The sequence below is a fragment of the Oryctolagus cuniculus genome, chromosome 13 (genome assembly GCF_964237555.1).
Source record: "Oryctolagus cuniculus chromosome 13, mOryCun1.1, whole genome shotgun sequence".
NCBI lineage: Eukaryota > Metazoa > Chordata > Mammalia > Lagomorpha > Leporidae > Oryctolagus > Oryctolagus cuniculus.
In genome coordinates, this window is record NC_091444.1 from 49078930 (window position 1) to 49104976 (window position 26047).

Below are 26047 nucleotides of genomic sequence, written 5' to 3' on the forward strand. Positions count from 1 at the left end.
TCAAAAACAAAACAAAACAAAACAAAACAAAACAAAACAAAACAAGCCAAAGTGTGGATCCTCAGAGATGGGATTCCAGTGTAGATTCAGACAGTGCATAAGTTAGTTTGTTATCAGTAGTGACTTGTTTTTTGTTTTGTTTTGTTTTGTAATTTGTTTTAATGTGAGCTACTTGACTATGAATTGAAGGTAACTTGGATGGAGGTGCTGTGGATTGGTATCATACACTATCTCATTGGTGAGGTGTAGGAACACTGGTGGGACCTTGTGTATCTATGTTCAATCATTGCAGGCCGAATTAGGCAAGGGATGCCAAACTTGTATTCAGCAGAATGACACAGTAGGTCAGGAATAGGGCTGTGTTGAGTCTATGAAGATGTAAGTCCCTCAGCCCCTACCATTATATCTGTTAAAGAAGTTTGCAAAGATGTCATATTTAATTTGGTTCAGTTTTTCTTTTTCTCTATTACTACATGGAGGTACTGTTCATATCTTTGAATGTTTATTTTATATCAAATGTTTAATAGCTGGTTTTTGGTACTATATATTATTTACTTTCTAATTAGATGGAAGTCATCAAAATTGCACATAGGCATTTTTTTCCCTTACGCCAATCTGCTTTACTGGTCAAATAGTTTCTTTCCGGGCCAGATGTCCACAAATAGCATTGCTTTAGAGCAGATGACAGGGGCATGGTGTTTTTGCAGACGTTTTTGTCTGTCCTTAGAATGCCCTTTTGTATTTCCATGTGAATCTCATCACATAAGGATTGAAGCAATTAATTACCCAATTTATAAGTAATTCCTTCTGACAAGCTAGCCACCTTCCTTTAGCAAAAGTATAAAATGAACAATCTAGGGGACATGTATTAAAGTCACTAATTAAATTAAATGTAAAACCAAGGGCATTTGGGATCATGTTCCTTTTGTAAAGCAAATAGACATTTCATAATTAATAATTAGATTACAGTCATTCATTTTATTATAAATAGTGTTTGATTTCAAGAGTCAAGTCATAAATCAACATCGAATGTCAAATGTACTTGTAGACTAGTGCCTGAACACTTCTATTTGGTTTTCTCGTGGAAATTTCCTCATGAAAGATTATCAGTGAAATTTTTTTCTGGAATTGGAAACCCTCTCCTGTACTTTTCTAAACTTTGGAAGAGAGAATACAATGATGCATTGTGAGATTATATCCCAATAAATCCACCATAAATTGAGAATATTGTAAATGGGAGATGCACTAAAACAGCTAACCTGCTGAGCATCATAGCTTAGCCTAGACTCTCTTAGACATTCTCAGAACACTTCCACTAGCCCACAGTTGAGTAAAAGCATCTACCACAAAGCCTATCTTATACAAATGTGCTGAATAGCTCATGTGAATTATTGAATTCTGTACCAAAAGTGAAAAACAGAATGGTTGTATGTGTCCATTCATTTTTGCAGAGTCATAAAGTTGAAAAATTTTAAGTCAAATCATGATTAAGTTGAGAACCCTCCATATATGGATCTGAAAATCAGGGTGGAATGGTGAGTTGGTTCCATGTGTTCCAGAGTAAAGATTTCCCAGGGAGAGTGGGTAAAGGGCAAAGAGCTGACGTTGGGGTAGTGGCCCGGGGAAGACTAGTATTTGAGTGGCAGGAGGAAGAAAGAGTATGGGAAGAAAATGCACCTGACTAGGGAGGCTGGAAGAGCCCAGAGAGGAGAGAAGGGGTCCCAGAAGCCATGGGAGGGAACTGTTTCAGAGCTAGAGGACAGAAGAGTAGGCAGTGGGCAGGGGCACTGAAGAGCCATGTGACTGCTCTGCGAATGTCCCTAGGTCTGGGTCAGGGAGCATCATTTGGCTTCCTGGAGCACAGAACAGGCAAAGCTTAGCCCCTACACACAGACAACAGTACTCTGCAGCACACAGCACCAGAGAAAACTCTCAGGAGACATGGACAGACTCTATGCACTTGTGAGGTTAAAACAGGGAAAACTCAGGCTGCAAAGTCAGGTACAGAATCAGAGAAAGAACTAACGAGAAAACAGCAGTGAGGACAGGCTGTGCCTGAGCTGGAATGGGGCCTTGCCCGGTGATGTCAGGGTCAGGCATCGCTCTGGCCAAGGAGCTATTATCAGCACCCATCACCAAGCACAGCTGAGTGCCAGCCCCAGGCCAGGCCCTGTCATCCAAGCAGGTCTCCTTTAGAAAGCCAAGTTGGGTAATGAGGGAATAGTAGAAGTTGAAAAATGTTGATCAGTGAGTGAAATAAAGAAGAGAAACCAAAAGGTCTTGATTGAAAACTCAAATATTTCCTTAATTTCAAATTTCAGAGTCTGTTGAATAAGATTATCTAATGCTAGGGAATTCTGAAACAAAACGGCCAAAAAGGGCCAGCGCTGTGGCATAGTGGGTTAAGCCTCTGCATGTGGCACTGGAATCCCATAGGGGCACTGGTTCAAGTCCTGGCTGCTCCACCTTCAATCCAGCTCTCTGCTATGGCTTGGGAAAGCAGTAGAGGATGGCCCAAGTGCTTAGGCCCCTGCACTTGTGTGGAAGACCTGGAGCAAGCTCCCGGTTCCTGGCTTTGGATCAGCTCAGCTCTGGCCATTGCAGCCATCTGAAGAATGAACCAGCAGATGGAAGATCTTTTTCTCTGTCTTTCCCTCCCTCTGTCTGTAACTCTACCTCTCAAATAAAAATAAATAAAAATCTAAAAAAACAAAACAAAACAAAAAAACTGCCAAATACACAGAATGGTTAGATGACTTGTTATCTAAGAGGAAGATTTGGATAACAAAAGATTTCCTATTGCTGTGGTTTATTTTAAATAAAGCTAGTCTTAGTAGAATGAACTAAATGATAAATCAATATTTATATACAGAAACAAAAACTAGCACTGATTACAGATTCATGAAATTGGTCCTTTAGTATTTATTGACTACCCATCACTTGGCCTGCAGTGGTGAGCCAGATCCAACAAAGTTACTGTGCCCACATTGGTTAAACAATGGTATTGATAATGGCAAAACTGACACTATCTGAAAGAATAGTTTATAGTAGGGAGGCTTCAGTTGCAACCATAAGAGAAAACTTTGCTAAGAAATTAACAATTCCAAATGGAAGGAGCATGAACAAAGGCCCTATGGCATGAAGAGGCATGACTGGACATCTGTCTGAAGAAGCAGCAGAATTTTTTTTAAAAGGGTTTTGTTTATTTGAAAGACAGAGAGAGAGAGAGAGAGAGAGAGAGAGAGGCCTTCCATCTGCTGGTTCACTCCCCAAATGGCTACAGTGGCCCAAGCTGAGCCAATCTGAAGGCAGGAGCCAGGAGCTTCTTCCAGGTCTCTCACTTGGGTAGCAGAGGCCCAAGAACTTGGACCTTCTGCTGCTGCCTTCCAGGCACATTAGCAGGGAGCTGGGTTGGAAATGCAGTAGCTGGGACTCAAACCAGTGCCCATATGTGATGCCAGCGCTGCAGGCTGGAGGCTTTCACCTGCTGCGCCACAGCACCTGCTCCAGCAGCAGAATATTAAGCTTCATCTTAATCCTCAGAGAATTGGAGACTGAAGGATTTTAGGCAGAAGAGCTGCATTCTCAGAATGATCTTGCCGGCTATTAAGTGAAGGAGAGGAATAGAGTAGGTTTATCGAGAGTTGTGGAAGTCTAGACAGGGCGCGATGGTGACATGGGATAGGGTGGAGGATGAATCTGAGACATTTAGTAGGTACAGTCAACAGGACCAAGTGTTTGAACCAACATGAAGGAGAGGGATCAAGAGAGGTTCAGGGTGATCCTTAGCCGTCTGTTTTATACAACAGAAAAGACTGTAGTGTCTTGCCAAAATAAAAGAAGTGGAAGGGGACCCCGACTTGTGGGTGGGAAGGATGCAGGATTTAGTTTTGGAATGGTTGATGTACCTTTGAAAGAGCAACATGGAGAAGACAAATTGGCAAGTGCATGAGTAGGTCTGAAGTGTGATGGCATGTCTGGTCTAGAGACACAGGTCGGTGAGTCATTTGTATAAGTTCATGGTTGCTAAGAGAGCTTAGGAAGAGTACAAACAGCAAAAAGGAAAGAGGGGGTACACATTTAGCTCAGCAGATAAGTGAAGAATTCCATGTCCCACACTGGCTTTTATCCCCTGGTCAGGTTCCTAACTCCAGCTTCCTGCTAGTGCAGTCCTGGGAGGTGGTGGTGATGGCCCAAGTAATTGAGTTCTTGCCACCTAGATGGAAGACCTGGATTGAGCGTCCAGCTCCTCACTTCGGTCCAGTCCAGCCCAGCCCAACCCTAGCTGTTGCATTTAAGGCATGAAACAGCGGACAGGAGCTCTTTTGTTTCCTCTCTGTATCTGTCTCTCTTAGATAAATAAATGATAATTAAACAAAAAGAAAAGAAAAAGAAAAAGAAAGAAGAGGACCTGGTACCTTGTCTCATATTTAAAGGTCATATTTGTGCAAAGGAAAGGTGGTAGCCTGCAGGGCAGGGAAAGATAAGGAGAGCCCCCGCCCCCAGGCCCAGGAACGGTGGGGGTGGGGCCAGCTGCTGAGCTGTTGAGTGAGATGAGGACAGTGACATGTCCATTGAGGCTAGAGACACGAAGGGCCTAGGAACCTTGACAAGACTGGCTTTAAAGGGAAACCGAATGCCAGCCAGAGCTAGGAATCAGAGAGCATGTGAGAAATCAGGGGAGGGTAGGAAACTCACGCTTGGTTGTGATGAGAACCAGCTAGCAGGTGGTTGGAAGAATGTGGGAAGTGGAGTATGTGGGATGCCCTTGGGCAGGAACAGAGCAGCCAGCTGAGAGGCCTGGTGTGCTTGTAGGAGAATTTCTGGAGAGGGTAAATTCCCAAAGGAGATGGGAGGCAAAAGAATCTGCAACCCAAGTAGAGGGACAGGGATGTGGGGTTGGTGCTGTGGCATAGTAGGCTAAGCCTCTGCCTGAGATGCCAGCATCCCATGTGGGCACTGGTTTGAGTCCCAGCTACTCCACTTCCAATCCCACTCCCTGCTAATGCGCCTGGGAAAGCAGTGGAAGATGGCCCAAGTACTTGGGCCCCTGCCCCCACACAGGAGACCTGGGAGAAGCTCTAGGCTCCTGGCTTTGGCCTAACCCAGCCCTGGCCATTGCAGCCATTTGGGAAGTAATCTCTCTCTGTCTCTCTCTGTCTCTCTCTCTCTGTAACTCTGCCTTTCAAATAAATAAAAAATAAATCTTTAAAGAAAAAGAATGACAGGTATGAATATTCATACCCAGGCAATATGAGTCCTCATGTGACAACTGCAGTTTTCTATATAGGTAGGAAAAGTTTCTGCTGAGATTGAAGAGGGAGGCATAAGAGTGTGTGTGTGTGTGTGTGTGTGTGTGTGTGAATATGCGTACATGTATGTGAATGTGTGTGTATGTGTGTGTGAGTGATGGAAGGGGGCAGCTGCCTCCATGGAAGGAAGACACTGTGCATTAGTTTTTGTGCAAAGCAGAGTGAGTGAATCAAACAAATGTAGGAAGAGGAGCCACCACCCAAGGTTTGCTTTTATGCATTTACAGCAAAACCAACCTGCTGTGCTGCATGCCTTTCTTCAGAGGGCTTTGCTGTGGGCACTGGAATGTAGATAGTTGAGTTCATCAGGGGAGTTTTTGTCAGAAGGGAAACAAAACAATCTCAAAGGGCAAGGGAATATAATAATCTCAAAAAGGGTCATCGAATGGCTAAGCCCCAGGCTCTGCTGGCTGAGGAGGGAGGTGAAGACGAGGTGAGGGTGAAGGCACTGTGAGACTGAGGGGAGACCAGGATCAAGAAGTCCTGATGGTCTAAAGAATGAGTCGTCCAGGGCACCAGAGGAAGAGGTGCTCGCAGGACCTGGGCACCTGTGACTGGGGGTACACGTGGCAGGGCACGGTGAGGCCAGGGTGTGCTGGAGTAGATGACTCATGAGGAGTAGAGGGAGCAAGCACGGTGAGAACTGGAGGAGACACAAGCCTGTGGGCCAGCAGATTGTAGGGTATGTAGGGAAGTACTGGGGATGATGGCAGGGCTTGCGGGTACGATGCTGGGACTTTGGTCCATGGCAGGGAAAGCAGTGTCCAAGAACCGGAGAGGACAATGATGACAAAGCGTGGTACACCTGAAAATGTGAAGCACACAAACGTGAGGTTTTGCAAGAGGGAACAATAGCAGGGCATGGAGTGTCATGGAGCTGGGGGAACAGCAGCTCTGCCTCCTCATCCTTGTGCATACGTAGGAGAGGGAAATGAGAGCGCAACAGAAGGGTGTGTGCTGGACAGGGCATGGGGCTGGGAGGCAACTCAGGGCCCAGCCTTAGCGAACAGCAACCCGGAGCAGAGAGAGTACCATTACCTGTGAGCTGGGGAGGGAAATGCCTTAGAAAGCTTAAAGACATGGAAAGGAGCATTAGCCTCCAGCCTCTACCAACGTTATGCAGAATCAAACCTGGAAGAGCAGAACACCCACAGGTCCCTGAGCCCTAAGCAAAGAGGATTTTTCACTTGGACTTGAATCCATCCCAACTAGGATTTGAACCTCATTTTAGAGAAATCTCTTAACCTTTAATACCAGATGTTCACATTGCAGCTAAAGATACTTGTTTGCACTCTAGGGAACAAAGGAGACCTGCTGACTATGTGTACAAGCTTGCCAATTAAAAACACCAAGTTAATGACCTCTCTGCTTTCTCTTCTTGAGTGGAATAATCTCAATCCCTCACTTTGTCTGCATAGGCCTTAGTGTCTAATCCTAGTTAGACTTAAGGATACGATACTCTAGGAGTTCCTAATCTCTCTGTAACCATGGAGCTCAGGAATGGATGCAGTGCTCCTGGGAAAGTTTGACTGAGACCAGGCGTGATGGCCTGGCCTCCGGGTGCTCGTTGTGCATCCTATAGGTGTAATTTCAAGAAAGTTGTTAGAATTGACTCCAGCTTGTCTCTTTGCTTACTGGCTCCTTTCTCGATAGATTATAGCCAATCACCTCTCATCTTCTGTTTGCATAACTTTACTTCCCTCTGCGGAAGCTGCTCAGTGAGTACTGGCTAATGTGCTCCAAGTTTCCTTCCTGCTGATGCTGTGTTTGAGGACCTCTGCCTGGGAATATTTTCTGCCTACATTGTCCGCCACTCCTGGGCCTTCTTTGCATGGAGTTGGAGAGGGCATTTTCTCTAGGGGGTGGGCACTGATCATCTTTCTAGTCTTTGTCAATGTCAAGAGAATCAGTTCCTATGTATTTCTTTTTTTTTTAAAAAAGATTTATTTTATTTATTTGAAAGGTAGAGTTAGAGAGAGAGAGAGGGAGAGAGAGAGAGAGAAAGAGAGAGATCTTCTATCTGCTAGTTCGCTCCCTGATGGCTGTGGCTCTGCTAGATCAAAGCCAGGAGCCAGGAACCCATGTGGGTGCAGGGCCCAAGCCCTTGGGTCATTTTCTGCTGCTTTTTCCCAGACCCATTAGCAGGGAGCTGGATCGGAAGTAGAGCATCTGGGACTAGAACCAGAGCGCATATGGTGTCGCAGGTGGCAGCTTTACCTGCTATGCTTCAACACTGGCCCTGAGTGCCTGTATGTTTCAAACCTGAGCTCTCACTTCTGTAGATGTTAATGGTGCAGAAGGCTATTTCCATTATAACATGTGCTAGCATCAAGAATTTCATTCCTTACATCTAAAGTCAGCACCCGGTGGATTATTATGTTTTTATCTTTGTATATATGTATATATTTTGTATCTAAAGCTCTATCTTGTCCTTTAGGAGCCTGTGGGTCAATTTGGTGTCTGGTACTATTAACCCAACCACTGCACAGAGCTAGAGCATCCTTAAACAGTGATAAGAAGAGTGAATGTAGAGAGTCAGAGAGCGCTGGGCAGGACACAAGTCAGCAGTCAGGAATCCTCCCTCCCGCCAAGATGGATCTCTTCCTGCCCAAGTTCCAATGGGGGCAGTGAGGCGCCTTATCTCTCTTCCTTTCCTTTTGTCCTCATGCTTCCTTTGTCAATGCAGTTCCAAACATTCACCGATAATAAACCTTGCTTGCCTGTGAGACTACAGGCCCATCCAGGCCCATCAAAGGAAGAGATGGTGACAAATGTGTCTCTAGCTCACAAACAGTGTCTTTCATAATGTTTTACAATGGTCAGGGCTCTATTAATATTTGCTGACTGACAGAACAATGAAAGGAAGGTTTCATCCTAAATTGGATTTTTGTTTTGGAAAAGTAATTTAATTTTAATTGAACTCATCTTCCTCATTAGAAACCTTATTTAAATGTTGACAAATGACAAATGAAAACTAATCAGTTTGAATGTTGACTTGTACTCAAGTCAATTTTCATAAGCAAATGCAAGAGGAAGTCATGTCCGTCTGCCCCTCTCAAATCTGGACAAAATGCTTAGAAACTCCCAGCAGACAGCTCCAGTGGTAGCCTGTAATAGCCAATCAGTGAGAATCAGATGCCTGGATCCTGTCAGACAGTTCCAAACAATCTGATTATGAGCAGAAGACCCATTGACAAAGCAGTACTTCTGTATAAAGCACACATTAGAATAAAAAGAAAGAATGCAATTGAGAAAAATTAGCTTGAGTTAACATGTAAATCTAATATTTGTCATGCTGTCATTACACATGCAGAATTACCTGGGTCAAGACCAGAAAGTTATTGTTGGCCATGAAGATTATCTCAGTGTTATTCCTGTCAGTAAGTAGCCCTAGGTGTGTCAGGCAGCCCAATGCATCATGCCCCAAAGGATGCAGTGGCTTCACACGTCTCTGCATGTATACAGCATGGCACTTTCTCCACAGAATTTATAAAATACTAGCACAAAATTATTGCTGAATGTTTTGATTAGGAAAAAAATGGCGGTATGTTAAAATAATTATCTGTTCCACTCCCTAGTCTAATGCAATTTGCTGCAGTAACTCAAGGCTGGCCTCTGTGTAGGTGTTTCTCATTCTAAATGCAGTATAGAATATAGAATGAAGAGATAAAGGCCTTTGGAGCCAAGACCTCCTGCAGCACCTCTTGACTGCCTCCTTTTGGGAGCCTCGAGCTTCTCCCACGGGCTGTAGGAAAAAAGCAATAACCAAGCCTTTGTCTGGCCTTTGTCTGGCTGGGTCTAGAATGATCTCTGCAAGTGCAGACCCCACAGATCTAGAGACAATTTGGAAACCAGTTGCCTAATGGATTGGAAAACATCCCTACCCTAGAAAGAGCCGGACCAGTCCAAAGATCAGCAACACTAACAAACAACATGTAAACTCTTTCCAAATACCAGATACAATCACCATCATAGATTGACATTTTATTTGACAGTAGGCATCACGATAAATGCTTTATATCCGATTTATAGATGATGAATTGAGGGATTGCAGAGGATTGCATGACATGCTCAAAGCTGCCAACTAGAAAGCAGTAGTACTGGCGTTTCTAACCAGCTCTTCCTGACTTTCAAGCCCTGCCCTGGGGCTGCCCATGAGAAATGAACCTGTACCTTGTTTCTTTGGCACTGGAGTCCAGGCTTGAACCCTAAGTACCTGTCAGAAAACTTGGGACTCTGCCCAACTCCAACCAGTCCCTTCTGTCTTTCCCCATGTTATGCTTGGTGGCAGAATCACACTGCAAAATGATCTCCAGAGGAGTGGATTCTGGGAGCAAGCAAAAAGAATAAAAGGAAAATTCTGTGACGAAATTTCCCCTCTTAGAAAGCCACTTTATCTTAAAGACTTAGGAAGTCTTACATTAAAGAAATGGTAACGGGGTTTCCTGCACCGACTTAAAAAGAGAATCCTTTTTGTTCCATGAAATCTATTAATAATCCTCGAAATTTGTATCCTGCAGAAAACATCTTGAACAATGGTGACCTGAGTATTTCCTAGGCTCTCCGTATGGACTCCTGCTATTATAGTTCAAATAGCTCTTGCTCTTGTATTCTTTGGGGTATCACACAGTTTGGATTAACCTGCGTTTTGCTGATCCCTTTGAACACAAGGTCTGCTGTCTTTACAAGGGCCAGTTCCCAGCTTAAACCCATTCACATTCCATATCCTTCTCTGTCCCTGTGAGAGCATATGGCCAAGTTCCCAATTATGGCAAAGATAAATCCATCTAAGTAACAACAAATACAGATGTTACAACAAAGGAGAAAATAAGACATTATAGACACAAAGGAAGTAGAATGAAAAGGAGAAAACAGGTGATTGAATTTTACAGTTTGAAAGTTCAACTTTGGTGATTTATGATAACGTGCAGAATGTATTTATAAACTTTCCTGTTGAACCATTCTGAAGAGACTCAACAAACTATGAAAACAGAGCTGCAAACTTCAAGCAAGATAAATTCTGACTTTTGCAAAAAGGATGTAATTCAGAGAAACAAGGCCTATCACTCAGTTACATGGAGTACTGGCTTTCTGTACAGACAATAATTAGCTCATGTATTCATCCAACAAACATTTATTGAGTCTCTACGAATGCCAGCCTTTTCCCTATATACTTAAACCTGTAAGTTTATAAGTATTCTATGTTAACGGGCGATAAGTGCTAAGAAAAAATAAAGAAACTGATCAGACATCATCTCTTTGAGGGGGAAAAGTACAGATTGCATGGTTAAATGGTGAGATTAACGGGGACCTGTGGGGCAGACTGACATAGGGCTTTAGCTGCTGCCTGGGACTCTGAGGTCCCAGGCTGGAGTTTCTGTGTTGGGGTTCTGGCTCTGCTCCTGGTCCCGGCTTTCTGCGAATACAAACCCTGGGACGCAGCAGTGATGGCTCCAGTACTTGAGTCCCTGCCAGCCATGCGAGAGCATCGAGTTGAGTTCCAGGCCCCTGACTTTGACTTGGCCCAGCCCTGGCTGTTGCAGGTGTCTGGGGAGTAAACTCACGGATAAAAGATCTCTTTGTGTGTCTGTCTCTCTCTTTCAAATATATAACATAAAAATTTTAAAATGAGGTGAGCAATTATATGAAACACTTGAGTAACTGAGATGTATTTTTATAGCCCCAACTTTCTGCTTCACTTCTGCCATCCTCTTTTCTTCTTGCTATTCTTTTATTGTCTGTACTTCTCTGATTTTGTGTCCGTATTTTTAAATACTGTTTTTCAAAATATGTGTATTCAGAAAAGCATAAATAAGTAAGCAAAAGTAACCTGAAATTTTATCATGTGTTGCAGTTTGGGTTAACATTACATATCTTTTTTAAAAGATTTATTCATTTATTTTGAAAGTCAGAGCCACAGAGAGAGAGAGAGAGAGAGAGAGAAGGAGAGACGGAGAGATCTTTTATCTGCTGGTTCACTCCCCAGATGGCTGCAATGACCAGGGCTAGACCCGGTCGAAGTCTGGAGCCAGGGGCTTCTTCCAGGTCTCCTACTTGGGTATTTGGGTGGTAGAGGCTCAAGCACCTGCACCATCTTTCTGCCTTTCCAGGCCATCAGCAGGGAGCTGGTTTGCAGGTGGAGCAGCCAGAACACTAACTGGTGCCCGTATGAGATGCTGTTGTCACCGGTGGTGGCTTTACCCATTACACCATAATGCCAGCCCCTCCATATTTTCATTCTTATGAACACATATATTTGCGATTTTTCAAAAGCAGCATCATGCTGTGTATACTACTGTATAGTTGCTACTCTTTTTCCCCACTACATAGTATATTTTATCATTTTCATGACATTTTAAAAACATGGAGCTTCTCATAATGTTCTTCCAGTATTACTTTATATACATACAGCAAATACACATTTATAGTAGGAAACTACAACATGACATGAGGTATACTGTACTACACTTTGATTTTTCCCTGTACATTAAGGAGACCTTTTCTGTATTGGCACATAGGGCTCCTTGTCAGATACAGGCATTTATTGTGTGGATGCACTATAGTGTAATTGCTCTACTATTGATAATTATTCAAGCTCAGTCAATTTTTTAAAGATTTATTTTAGTATTTATTTGAAAGGCAGAGTTACAGAGAGGCAGAGGCAGAGAGAGAGAAAGGTGTCTTCCATCCGCAGGCTCACTCCCCAGTTGCTGCAATGGCTGGAGCTGTGCCAATCTGAAGCCAGGAACAAGGAGCTTCTTCTGGGTCTCCCATGGGGGTGCAGGGGCCCAAGCACTTGGACTATGTTCTACTGCTTTCCCAGGCCATAGCAGAGAGCTGGATCGGAAGTGGAGTAGCCCGGAATTGAACCAGCACCCATATGGGATGCTGGCACTGCAGGCAGCAGCGTTACCCACTATGCCACAGTGCTGGCCCTAGTCAATATTTTAAATGAAGATTTTATTTATTTGAGAGGTAGAGTTACAGACAGAGAGAGGGAGAGACAGAGAGAAAGGTCTTCCATCTGCTGGGTCACTTCCCTAATAGCCACAACTTCAGAGCTGGGTTGATGTGAAGCCAGGAGCCAGGAGCTTCTTCTGAGTCTCCTATGTGGGTGCAGGGGCTCAAGCACTTGGGCCATCTTCCACTGCTTTTCCAGGCCATAGCAGAGAGCTGGATCAGAAGGGGAGCAACTGGGACTAGAATTGGCGCCCATATGGGATGCCGCAGGTGGAGGCTTAGCCCACTGGCCACAGGACCAGCTCCAGTCAATCTTAAAAATGAGGTAACATGACTGTTAATGAACAACTTAATACATTATCCCTCTTAGTAGTTTTTTTGTCTGTTCTACTTAATATGACTGGTTTAATTCTGTAATTAATACACAGTTATTCTTAAGTGTTAAAAATTAACTGAAATGTGATCCCTGTTAAACATAAGAGTGGGAATAAGAGAGGGAAGAGATGTATAATTTGGGACATGCTCAAGCTGACTTGCCCTAAATGGTAGAGTTAAAAACATACCAGGGGATTCCAATTCAATCCCATCAAGGTGGCATGTACCAATGCCATCTCACTATTCCAAGTGATCAATTTCAGTTCACAATTGATCATAATGAAAGGACTAAGAGTCAAAGGGAGCACATAAACAAGTCTAGTACCTGCTAACACTAACCGATGGAATAAATAAAGGGGAGAGTGATCCAACATGGGAAGTGAGATACTCAGCAGACTCATAGAATGGCAGATGTCCTAAATAGCACTCTGGCCTCAGAATCAGCCCTAAAGGCATTCGGATCTGGCTCAAAAGCCCATGAGAGTATTTCAGGCATGGAAAGCCAAGACACTCTGGCAAAAGATCTCTGCGAGTGAGATCCCAGTGGAAAGAACAGGTCTTCAAAGAAGGAGGTACCTTTCTCTGAAGGGAGGAGAGAACCTCCACTTTGACTATGACCTTGTCTAAACAAGATAAGAATCGGAGAACTCAGAGGGCTTCCATAGCCTTGGAAACTCATGACCGGAGCATAGGGAGACTACTGATGCCATAGACAGGAGTGTCAATTGGTAAAGTCAACAACAGGAGTCACTGTGCACTTACTCCTCATGTGGGATCTCTGTCCTTAATGTGCTGTGTATTGAGATTTAATGCTATAACGAGTACTCAAACAATATATTTCACTTTGTGTTTTCATTGGGGTGCAAACTGTTGAAATCTTTACTTAATGTATACTAAACTGATCCTCTGTAAAAAAAAAAAAAAAAAAAAAGAAATTATCAATTCCCAACTTGACTCTCACTGGGATTAAACATGACAATAGGTCTGCTCTGATTTCATCATCACTTAAAAAAAATCATCTATTATTTTTCACTTTATGTTTCTGTGTGAGAGCAAACTGTTGAAATCCTTACTTAATGTATATTAAGCTGATCTTCTGTATATTAAGATAATCGAAAATGAATCTTGATGTGAATGGAAGGGGAGAGGGAGTGGGAAAGGGGAGGGTAGTGGGTGGGAGGGACGGTATGTGGGGGAAGCCATTGTAATCCATAAATCGTACTTTGGAAATTTATATTCATTAAATAAAAGTTAAAAAAAATGAGGTAACATGAACTTTAAACAGAATGTGTCTGGAACAAAACTGAAGAGAAGATACTAAATTCTTCCTTGGAGTTAGGAGTCTGTGGCATAAGATGTTACAGACACCTGTGCTGCAGTCTTCTATTGCGGCTGTACATATAGGCAGTCCCAGGGTGAACAGGTACTCGTGAGAAGCCTTGTGCTTTTCATATCTACTTTACATGTGATGAGCAGCACAAGGTTGGAATTAAACTCATTGAAACCCAGACCTCATGAGTTTATTCTAGGTACGAATATTTTGTAAGCATTTATCTTGTTAACATCTAATGCATAGTTACATTAACTCTCAAGGTAAAATTAAACATTCAATGTTAAATATTTCTATTGCAAATTTTTTTATCAACTTTATTTCCCAAAAGGATAAAAATTAAAACCTGTAAGCATTCATATAAAGTTATTCTTTAAAATGATTAATTTTTGGAAATAGGAAGTCGTAAAAAGTAACCTTAAATCACCACTCTGCGCCTGGTATGTGCTGAATTTGCCCACTTTGAGCCTTACAGACCTGGGAGTTAGACATCATTATTTCCTCTGACAGGTGAGGAAAGAGGATTGGAGGTGAGATGCTGTGCCCAAAGTTACACATCTATTAAACCCAGAAGCAAGGTCTCAGTACTGAGCATTCCCCACTCTAGAGTCTGTGTATTCAAACAGGCCCTTACTCTGAGTCCAGTTGATGGCAAGCGGCCTGCGATCATTCATCTGTTGACAGTTCTTCTCTGAGAAATAACCTCTCTTTAAATTAAAAAAAGAAAAATCTTTTCACCTTCCTTTAAATTACAAAATGAAAAATCATTGAAGGGTTTGCAACCTAACAAGGGGTCCTAGGCCGTTGATCTTTTGTTTTCTTCCCTTCAGGAAAAAAAAAAAAGCATCCCTGAAAATGTCATGTATATTAGATAGTAGGTCTTGATTTCTGAAATATAATAGTGAGGCAACACAGTCTTGTAGACCAAGCATTGCTACTTACAAAGATAAAGTTGGTGAGATAGAAGGAGAAAATCACTCTAGTGTACAATCTCAGTTTCTTCCTTGGAGGAACCAGATCTGGAGAGATTAGTATGTCACCAACTACAAGAAAAATGGAGTAATTAAGAATGACATCTCCAGTTTCCTGTAGCACAAGTATACTCTGTTTCCTATTGACGGAAGAACACTATCACTCACCGCTGGAGACTAACACTTGACACAATAGACTTTATAGGATTATTTTGGAAACCAAGAGGAAAAAGGAGGGACTCTGTGACTCACGTACTGGAACAGCATTGAGGATGAGGTAGTTCACCCTTTAAACCAGGGTGCTGGTGTGTTGTGTGAACTGTATATCCACTGAGGTTTCTATTATGGTATCATGAATTTCATCTTCCTCTTTATCTCTTGCTGTGGAATTGGGGAACTAATTTGGATTTGAGGTTCTCCATTATGAAGTAGCCAGTCATGGGAGATCTGAAGGCTGTCTTTAAGTAACAAAATCAAGGGTATTCCTTTGTAAGAAGTAAAGTGAAAATGATATTATGGGGTAAAATATTAATTTTTATACCCATCCCAGCACATCACAATTTTGTAGGCACTCAAACCCCTTCCATCACAGACTGTTTTAATCATCCTGGACTCCCCAAGAATGAGGAGAGCTGACCATGTGGGCTCCAGTCTGAGAGCTAGCAGGCTTCAGACCCAAGGAGAGCCCAAGTGTCAGTTCAAGTTTGAAGGCAAGGGAATGACTGATGTCCCAGCTCAAAGAGTTCAGCAGGAGGACTCTCTTTTACTCAGCCACTTTGTTCTATTCAGGGCTCAGTTGGTGAGTGGAGTCTGCCTTCATTAGGAAGAATGCTCTGCCTTCCCCAGGCTGCCAAGTCACATGATGTTGATATAATCCAAGAACATCCTGACAGATGCCCCCCAAAATGTTTGACCAAAGTCTAGGGACCCCGGGGTCCAGTAATGTTGACACATAAAATTGACCATTACAGATGGATGTTGGGGAGATAAGTAACAAATGGCTTTTAGGTTGATAAAAACACAATATATTCAAAATTCTCAACCTAAGAGATTCTAAAAATCGGTTAGTCAACATTGTTTAACTGTTTCACCATTCTACCTGCCGTTTCCTTTAATCAGAGACATTTCCAAGAAATATGGATGGCTTTCCCATGCATTTGCTCAATTTGAAAAATATTGATCATTTAAATTAAATGTTACATAAACAGAAACTGAAGACATCTGAAAGACCCATTTTCTTTTCTCCTTCTACCTAACATTCCCTGTTCTTTCTTCCCTCTATTATTTCTCTCACTCTTTTTGTTCTGAATGCTTAGTTTACAAAAACAAAGGTAGAGCAATCCTTAAGTACAATATAAAATTGGTTTTGATGTTGCTACTTTTAAGGCGAAAAATTGTATTATTGATGTTAAATCCTTGATTTTTCCAATGAGTGTTAAATGTCAAAATGGTTAATGTTACATACAACAAGAACAAATGCTCTCACTGCAAACCCTTTCTAGTGGAATCATCCATTTAAGAGCGGAAATTAGAACGTTTGTCAGCAGAAGAACGGAATCGCCGTAATTCTTCCCTTGCTTGTGCTCACTGTACCTGATTTTCCAAAACTTCCATTGATAGATGTTTCCTCAGTGACTGTCATGGAAAAAATTGTAATTTTCCTAAGCCTATGTAGTAAACATTTTGTAGCTTTGGTCTAGTCTAGCAATTTTGGTACAAATTTGGATTTTTCTAGAAATAATGTGTAGTTTCAGCATTTGCCAGTAACTGGAATATACAGGTGAATAATATTTATCTGTAATTATGTTTTTACTACTGTATTGTTATATAATTAGCCATTTTTAAAATACTATAATATTTGAAAGAGCATGCATTTTGATAACATACTGATTAGGCGGCCTACATACTATCATAATTTTCAAGGAAATGCTTTTGCCTCTTGATGTTTTCAAAGTTTATTTGTTGGGAAGTCAGCTCATATAGATTCTCAGCTGCAGGCCAGTGAACAAATCCAAAGTAGCTTTTAAAAACCTCCACCCTGCTATCTGAAGAGCCTGCGAGAGGACCAGAAGGATGCTTCTCGCAGCTTGATTAGCAGTCCTGAAAAAGATCCAACAGAAAGCAGAGATATGAGACAAAAGGGAAAACTGCAAACTGAAGAAAGGATGTACTATTTCGCTTGCCTGTGGGTGTAGGTGAATGATTTTCTGAATCCAAACTTTTCAAGTTTGTCCATTTTGAAAGTGTTACCTGGAAACACTTTACATAATTTATTGTTATTAATTCATACTTTAGTTGAGTATCAATCATAAAATAGTTGAATATAATGTGTGTGTATGAGAAGGCTTAAAAAAGTTTGTGGAAAAGTGGAATTAAAAGATGATTCCCAGGGGCCGGCACCATGGCACAGTAGGTTAATCCTCCACCTGCAGTGCCAGCATCCCATATGGGTGCCAGTTCCATTCCCGGCTGCTCCTCTTCCAATCCTGCTCTCTGCTGTGGCCTGGGAAAGCGGTAGAAGATGGCCCAAGTACTTGGGCCCCTGCACCCACGTGGGAGACCGGGAGGAAGCACCTGGCTCCTGGCTTCAGATTGGTGCAGGTCCGGCCATTGCAGCCATTTGGGAAGTGAACCAACTGAAGGAAGACCTTTCTGTCTGTCTCTCCCTCTTACTGTCTGTAACTCTACCTCTCAAATAAATAAATAAAATCTTTTTTAAAAAAGATGATGCCCATTTCCTATGACCCCATGAAGTCCCCTCATACGTTGCTTTCCTTTCTTGCTGCCTGGACTCTGAAGGAGACCCCTTAGGTAGCCAGGGGGAAGGGATTGCCGGCACGTTCAGGGCAGCTTCGTCCCAGGCAAGGAGCTTGCGTTTCAGGTCTTCGTAAACGAGAAACCTCATGGGGTCATGACAGGAAAGGGGCATTCACCTAAAACTGTTTGTGTATCTCTCTCTGTCCAGGCTCTTATCTCATTTCAAATATGAGGGGTCTTCAAAAGATTCAGTGAAGATTTGTACTGTGAAAAAATTATGCATGGATTTCAATATTTTTGCATTCAAATAAACTCATCATGAATTCCATTTTTCCATGAAGTTTGCAAAGTACCTGTGTTAGAGAGCTTTGGATTCAAATAGCTTCCTTTTTTTTTTTTTTCTTTTTTTGACAGGCAGAGTGGATAGTGAGAGAGAGAGACAGAGAGAAAGGTCTTCCTTTTGCTGTTGGTTCACCCTCCAATGGCCGCCGCGACTGGCGCGATGTGGCTGGCGCACAGCGCTGATCCGAAGGCAGGAGCCAGGGCCATCCTCCACTGCCTTCCTGGGCCACAGCAGAGAGCTGGCCTGGAAGAGGGGCAACCGGGAAAAAATCCGGTGCCCCGACCGGGACTAGAACCCGGTGTGCCGGCGCCGCTAGGTGGAGGATTAGCCTAGTGAGCCGCGGCGCCGGCCTCAAATAGCTTCCTAATCTACTTTGTGCACAGGATGAGTGAGAATACAGTAAGGAAATGAGAATAATTCTCAGTTATATCAGCTTCGATGGGATGCTGTGAAGACTCTAAATGTTCTCCTTTCACATAAGAAAAGCTGGATGTACAAGACATAAGCATTTTGCATGGCTGGGTTGGTGACAGACAGAACAAACATGTAAGCATTTCGTGCGTTTTTCTGTAAGAAAACTTTAGAAGGCTCACTCTGAGAATTACAGCTGTGACCTCCTGGAGCCAGGGAGAGGCGGTGCAGAGGCGATCAGAGTGAGAGAAGCGGGAATGGGGAAACAGAAGTTGCCATGCTCGCCCATTGCTGCTGTTTCTTTGGGAGCCTTCTGCAGGGGTGGAGAGGGAGAGCTACAAGCCTTAAGGGCCTCCCTGCAGAGGTAGCCAACAGCACACACCAGCATGGCTCTCCCAGCTAGAGAGAGCGTCTTGTACCAGCACGGAATATGATGCTTCTCTCCTCTCTCTGTCTCTGTCTCTCTCTCTGGCTCCTCCTTCCCACCCAGTGCCTCTCTTTGGAAGTGACAGTGTCCTGAGTGTTTTCAAGCACCTGAGGAGTGAAGGACGTAATGAAGGCTGGTCGTCCACACAGCCATGGACGTGTTTAGGGATAGAAAATTAAACTGACCGAAACCAGCCTTTCCATGGCTGCATGACTCTCTTGTCGCGTTTCTCTGAAGAAAGTGAAGTCATTTCCCAGTGCTGGCGTGAGGCCGAGTAGCCCACGTTACACAGCGTGTGTTCTCTTTCACACAATGTGATTTCACCTCTGAGGAAGAGCCATGCTTTCAGGGAGTCCTTGGGCTGGGTGGCAAATGGCCCGGCTACACTCACTGAGCCAGGGATTCCAAACTTGCCAGTTCCCCCACAAAATCCACGGAAGGATTTTGCTTGCAGACTGTCGGGGGACTTTTGGCCCAGTTGAATAACGCCATGAGAACATTCATGAATAAAACATTCATGAGTTAATATAATTTTAATATTTATGTGCAAAAGAGATTTAAAACACAATGTGGGGGGTATTTGGCTAAGCAGTTAGGCCACCTCTTGTCCTTGGCTCTAGCTCCTAATTCCAGTTTTCTCCCAATGCTGACCCTGGGAGACACAATGATGACTCAAGTAGTCTGGCTCCTGCCACCCGTGTGGGAGACCTGGATTGAGTTCATAGTTCATGGCTTTGACAGAATTGTAAGCACTTGGTGAATCAATAGAGAGGAATTCTCTCTCTGACTCTCAAATAATAATAAATAAAAAATTCAAAAATAAAAAAAGTAGAAGTTCTGAATTTACTTTCAATACTAATCACAAGACAACTTGTTGAACAGTAAGACCATTGAGAGAACCCAAGGAATTTCACCTAAAACGTGGCAACCGGGTGTGCTGATTATTTTACGTTAAGGGTCCTTGGAGACCAACAGACACTGGAGAGGCCAAAGTCTGATTCCTTTATTCCTTTATGTGCCTAAAGAGGACGACCTGACAAAGAGGAGAACCACTGCTTTTGGTTAATAGAACCTCAAAGGTTCTTATCCCAGGAGGGAATGCTGGAACATAATCAAACCTGGACAGATGTTGTCACAGTCTATGGCACCTCCCTAAAGTCCTTTCATTCTTCCAGGCAGCATTATTGAGAAAGCATTGCTCATCCCCTTTGCCCATTCATTCCCTTGAAAAATTACTCACTACCCTGCAGAAAGAATCACCTTCCTCCCTGCCTCCTTCTTCCCTTGAAGAAAGTTACGTAATCATCTAACCCTCACTCAGTTGGTGGGTATCCACGCTCCTGTGATTTTACCCCAATTCACATTAAATACCTTTGTATGCCCGTTCCTCCCGTTAACCTGTATGTTGTCTGTTCATTCCAGAAAACTCTCAGAGGGCAAAGTTCCCCCTTCATCCCTATGCCATAAGGACATCACTAATCGAGAATTTGTGAGAGTTAGGATGGGGCAGGACAGACAGTTCAGCACTAGCCACATAGTTGCTGATTGTTTCCAGCAGGAGGAGAGGAGATCAAGCTTTGTGAAGTTAGCATCCCCAGGCAACCCCTATAACACACCTATTTCCATGACAGAACTCGCTCATCTCCTCGAGGAAGAAGGAATAGGAGGAAAAGATGGTGCCCACGTGTAAGAAGACCCATGAAGTTGTACTTCCTCTGGTTTTTAGCTACCTAAGCCCCAGTGTAACCTTTATTTCCTGATGAGACACTGAAGGGTTCAGGACTGGGAGCTGAGCCAGAAAACTCAAGTTGAACCAGAGCTTCTCTATTTGCCGGTTCATTCCCCAAATGGCCACAACAACCAGGGCTGGTCTATGCAAAAAACAGGAACCAGGAACTCCATCTGGATCTCCCACGTCGGTACAGGGACCCAAAGACCTGGGCCGTCTTCTGCTGCTTCCCAGGTGCATATGCAGGGAGATGAAATGGAAGTGGAGCAGCTGGGACTCAAATGAGCATCCATAAGGGATGTCTGAGGCCACAATGCCGGAACCATATTTCTCTTTGTGCACATTCTGTTCGTAGGTGAGCTCATCCCTCCTGTGAATTTAATACCCTCATGTATCAACAATTCCTACATCACAATATTCAGCACCAGCATTCCCTCTGAGCTCCCAACCAAAAATACAACGTTGTAGTAGGCATCTCTAAGAACATGGTTACAGCACACCCTGGGCAGCTGTGGTGTTCCCCTGACTAGCAGAACTCTTTTAGAGGTCTCTGCTTCAGGGAATGGCTTCATCATGTCTCTAAGTATCCCAGTCTGACATCTGTAACTCATCCATGCCATCTCCCATGGTAACACTCCAACTTCCAACCATCCAGTCCGTCAGTCTTGTTGATTCTAACTGCTGCGTTACTTAGATCTATCCACTTCTCTCCACTGCCTTTGAGTGTACTACAGTCACATTGCAACAGGATTACTCTTGGACCAGTCATGTCCCTGGAGAAGATGTAGGGTCTTTTGTGCACACGAGGTAATGATTAAAGATGCAAATTTAGGTGATGGTATTATGGTGCAGTGGATTAAACCACCACCTGCCACGCTTGCATCCTGTGTAGGTACCAATTCAAGACATGGCTGCTCTGCTTTCCATCCAGCTTCCTGCTAATGTGCCTGGGAAGGCAGCTGAATATGGCCCAAGTGCTTGGCCCCTGCCATGTGGGAGACCAGGATGGAAGACCAGGCCCAGCCCCATATGTTACACCCATTTGGGGAGTGAACCAGTGGATGGAAGATCTCTCTTTTTCCCTCTCTCTCTCTCTGCCTTTAAAACAAATAAATCTTTTTTTTTAAGAAGACACAGATTTAAGAGTTGGAGCTTAAAAACTTTCAGAGTCTTCCCTACTCACCAATCCTTAACAGCATGCCTCAGGCTGTATGTGAAGAGATGATTCTTCCCTCCTTCATGTATGCTCATCCCACTTTCTGCTGTCCGGGCACAGGCATGGTAGCCCCTTTCCAGTTCTTCTAATGAGATGGACTTCTTCCAGCCCCAAACTTTTCTGTGTCTGGGTTCCTAGTCCTACAATGCTCTTCTACTTCTAGGGAGACATTCCCGGTCCATAAGACTAGGTCAGTGCCCACTGTTACATGTCTTGTTGTTCACCTTGTTGGGTAATTATTCTCTCCCTGGCTTTTCTCATCTGTAAGGTCACAACTACAAGGGCTGTCCAGTGTTGGTATTGTTGAGATGAACCTCAAACATGCTACCCTATCGTATAGTGCATTGACATTGAAAGAGTCTCAGAAGTAAGGCCCCTCTGACCTTTTGCCCTCTCTGTCTCATAGAAACCAGAATTCCTCTCCCCCAGGTGGGTCATAGAAACTCAAAAGCAAGCCATAAAATCTGGAAAGGTCACTTTCTCCCTTCTCCTTTGAAGATTCATTCCTGAAGGATCGTGGCTCAAGCCTGGGAGCAGAGAATGAGACAGGGAAAGGCCAGAAAGAATCTCAACAGACAGGCCCGGCTTCCCCCGCTCAGTGCGTATCATCAGGGCATACCTTTCTGTCTAGTCACATTTCTACACAGCTGCCCCTTCCTCATTAAACCTAATAAGTGCACAAGTAGTTTTCCCTGGGATGGGGGTCGGGGGGGAGTCTTCCTTTCTGAAGGCTCCTGTGTCATGTAAAATTTTGATTATATAAATTATTTGTCATGCTTTTCTCTTCTTGGCTGGTCTTTTGTTACAAGATCATCAGCCATGACCCTTCTGATATGTAAGGAAAGATATTAAACCTTTGCATAGCACGTTTCCAAGTGTGCAGGAGACAGCCAATAAATGAATGCTTGGTGGAAGGATGAAAGCATTCGTTAGTCTGAATAGAACTGAAAGGAGATCGATAAGTAGAGAGAAAATAAAGAGCATGGATACAGGTACATACAAGGGTAATGGCACAGTGCCCCAGACTGCCACGTTTACCCAAGACTTACCAGGCTCAAGTTTTGGAATCCTCAGGGCCATCCTCGTCTGAGATTAGTTGGTTAGCGATTGGAAGGTCCTCATAGACTCCTCTGGGTTTGATAACATGCAAGAGTGACATAGCACTTAGACTGGAGCTGTGGTTATGATTAAAGTTTTATTTTGGCAAAAGATACAAATCAGAACTAGCCAAAGGAAAAGATCTAGGATAAGGAGAGCCCCAAACACAAAGCCTCCATTTGCTGAGGGACGTGGTACTGTCTTGGTGTTGCTTGGTGACCATTCATGCGCTGTTAATTCCGACCTAAGAAGCTCATGTGAATGTTGGGATCTGCAGATCTGATCAGGCTCCATGCGGCAGGCGTGACTGATGGCAGCCTCCTCCCCTCCTGGGGATTAGGCTACTATCACATGATTCAAGGTCTCAACCCTCTCATCATAAGGTTCGTCTTTCTGTTGTGGTCAGGCTTCACCCTCAGGCTATCACTGTGGCCTGGGCCTCCCCTGAGTCATCTCTTAGCATAGCCCACCAAATGCACACCATAAATCACCTCATTGGCAGAAACTATGAGATGTGGTCTAAGGGACCCACAATGAATAACAATGCCTCTACTGTTACTGTAGAAATTCCAAGAGCATAAACATTAACCCTCAAGAGAAGGGACAAAGACCAGCTAAAGCTAATTCATTGCTGAATCTTGGACTGTGCAGGTGCTTGGAGCAGACAGACTACATTCCTCTGTGGTGGCTCAGAATATGATGCCTTAAAGTTTGACTAGGCATGCCGAAATGCTGTGAGCTAAAGGAGAACCAATGTCTCTTTGATCTGCTCCCACCCCACCCCTCCAACTGCCATGGTCTCTCATGCCAATTTCTTTCTAAAGCACAGGCATGGGCTTTCTCTGAAATTCCCTTCTCTACCGGGAAGGCTGGATTCTCCAGAAGATTAAGGCATAGGAAGAAGGACTAGAGTTGACATCATCACACCCGAAGTGCAGGCAAACTTTGTCTGACTATTGTCTGTTTTTTAGGTCCCTTTGTCTTCTCCAAAAATCATTGCCCACAATCCCTACTTCCCTCTATCCTATCAAGAAGCTGTTTAAGCATCTACCATCTGATCCTTGAGTTTCATACATTTTGTATTTGTGCATTAGTAAATTTGTATGCCTTTTCTCCTGTTATTCTGCCCTGTGTTGTTTTGTTTTATAGACTTAAATTATTGAAACTTCAGTAGGGGAATGGGGAAGAGTCAGTTCTTTTACCACTATACTTCCCTAACTGTACAAAGCCAAAGGCCAAGACAAAGCAGACTGGGCCTTTGGCAGATTTCAGGGTTGAAATATCAAATGCTGCCAGCATTATTTTGCCTTTGGTTCCTTAAAATTTAAGAAATAATTTTCTGCTAAGAATGCAAAAAACAGAGAGATAAGGAAGATTAAATATTAATAATACACAAATAAGAGATAACACCCCCATGATGATCAAATGATGATCACTGTAACAGAACTCAATAAAATCAGAGAGTATAATAATGTTACCTTACTTTTCTTAGTGATTTATAGCTTACAAAGTGCTTCATATATCATATCCCTTGGGTTGTTTAAGTCTTAGTGTAAAAAGAGTATGAATAAATAATTCAAAACTTGAGTAGCAATTAACAGCACCAAAAAGATTATTCAACTTATTTCATTTAACTTTAAGCTGTGCAAGAATTCATTTTTCTAGCACAGCAGAAATTCCATTTACATAACAATGGACATGCTAATTAAGATTCATCTAAGAAAACTGCTGTGTGACAATGCTTTGTTAATGTATTTCAGGATATTTTATGAATTTGAAAGTTCAAAATTTGATAGACAGTAGGTTTTTAAAGAGTTTTTCTCAAAAATCAAACAGTGTGACATAAAAAAATTAAAGTACAGCAGATAATAAAATGTTCTTCTCGGAAGGAAGCTATTCTCTATATAAGCTGAATATTTACTATTTCACCCCTAAATTAATAGAAATTCAATCATTTCATTTTGAGACTATGTAAAAATTCTTTCTCTGTGTAAATATGTCTGTATATTTTTTATTTGTTCTTCTGTAAATAGTGTGTTTTCTTCCTTCTAGCTGTTTTAAAAATTTTCTCTTTATCCTAGGTGTTCTGGCAATTTGATAATGATGTGTCAATAATTTTTTTTACCCCAATTGAGATTTATTAAATTTTGTAGATTCTTGAATTGTGATAAATTTGAAAATGTTTGTGCTATTTCCTCAAATACTTATCAATTCTCCAAATTCTTCTAGAACGCCACTTACACATATGTCATAGTAGCTCACAGATAATCCTTCATGATTATTCTGACCATTTTCCTCCTTATATTTTATATTAGAGTGTCTATTTGATGTCTTCAAGTTCAATTATCTTTTCTTCTACAAAGTCCAATCAGCTGTTAGGAACATCTGGTAAAATTATATTTCCTATTTTTCATTTGTTTTAGCAAATTACTCCTTGTATATAGTTTCAGTTCCAGAGTCTAATGTCTTCTTTTCCTTCATTTGGGTATTTCAATAAAGACTGTATAGTCCTTTCCTACTAACGTTGTCATCACTATCATTCTGGATCTATTTTTATTGATTGATTTTTCCCCTGGATGTGGGTCACAGTGTTTTGCTTTGTAAAATATCTAGTAATTTTTTATGGGATGCTGGACATTGAAACTATTGTGTTGTTGAGTATTTGGAGTAATAGGAACATCTGCCTTTGCTTTCTGAAGTTTTCATAATTGAGTCTGCTGAAATAAACTGATAATAGATTCATAAGAGAAAAGACATTTAGGTTTATTTTATGCACAGGAACATCATAAGAAAGCAAGTATGCAATAATTCAAGGAGATTTAGAAGCTTATATATCCTTTTCATAAGGAAAAGGGAAGTGGGCAGTGTAGACAAGTTCAGAGAATGAGTACTTGATCTGTAGGGGAAAGGAGTGGACCCAAAGAACAGAGAATAGCCCTGGGCCAATTTCACCTGGGTTCTGGATTTGGTTCTAGTCTTCTTTCCTGTGAGTTAATTTTACCTGTTTGATGAGATCAGTGTGGGGAGGCTCAAGAAACTTACATTCCTTCAAAAGGAACATCCTTTAAGGAGTTAAGGAACTTCCAAAAAAAGTCCTTGCCTCTGTTGGCTGCTCCAT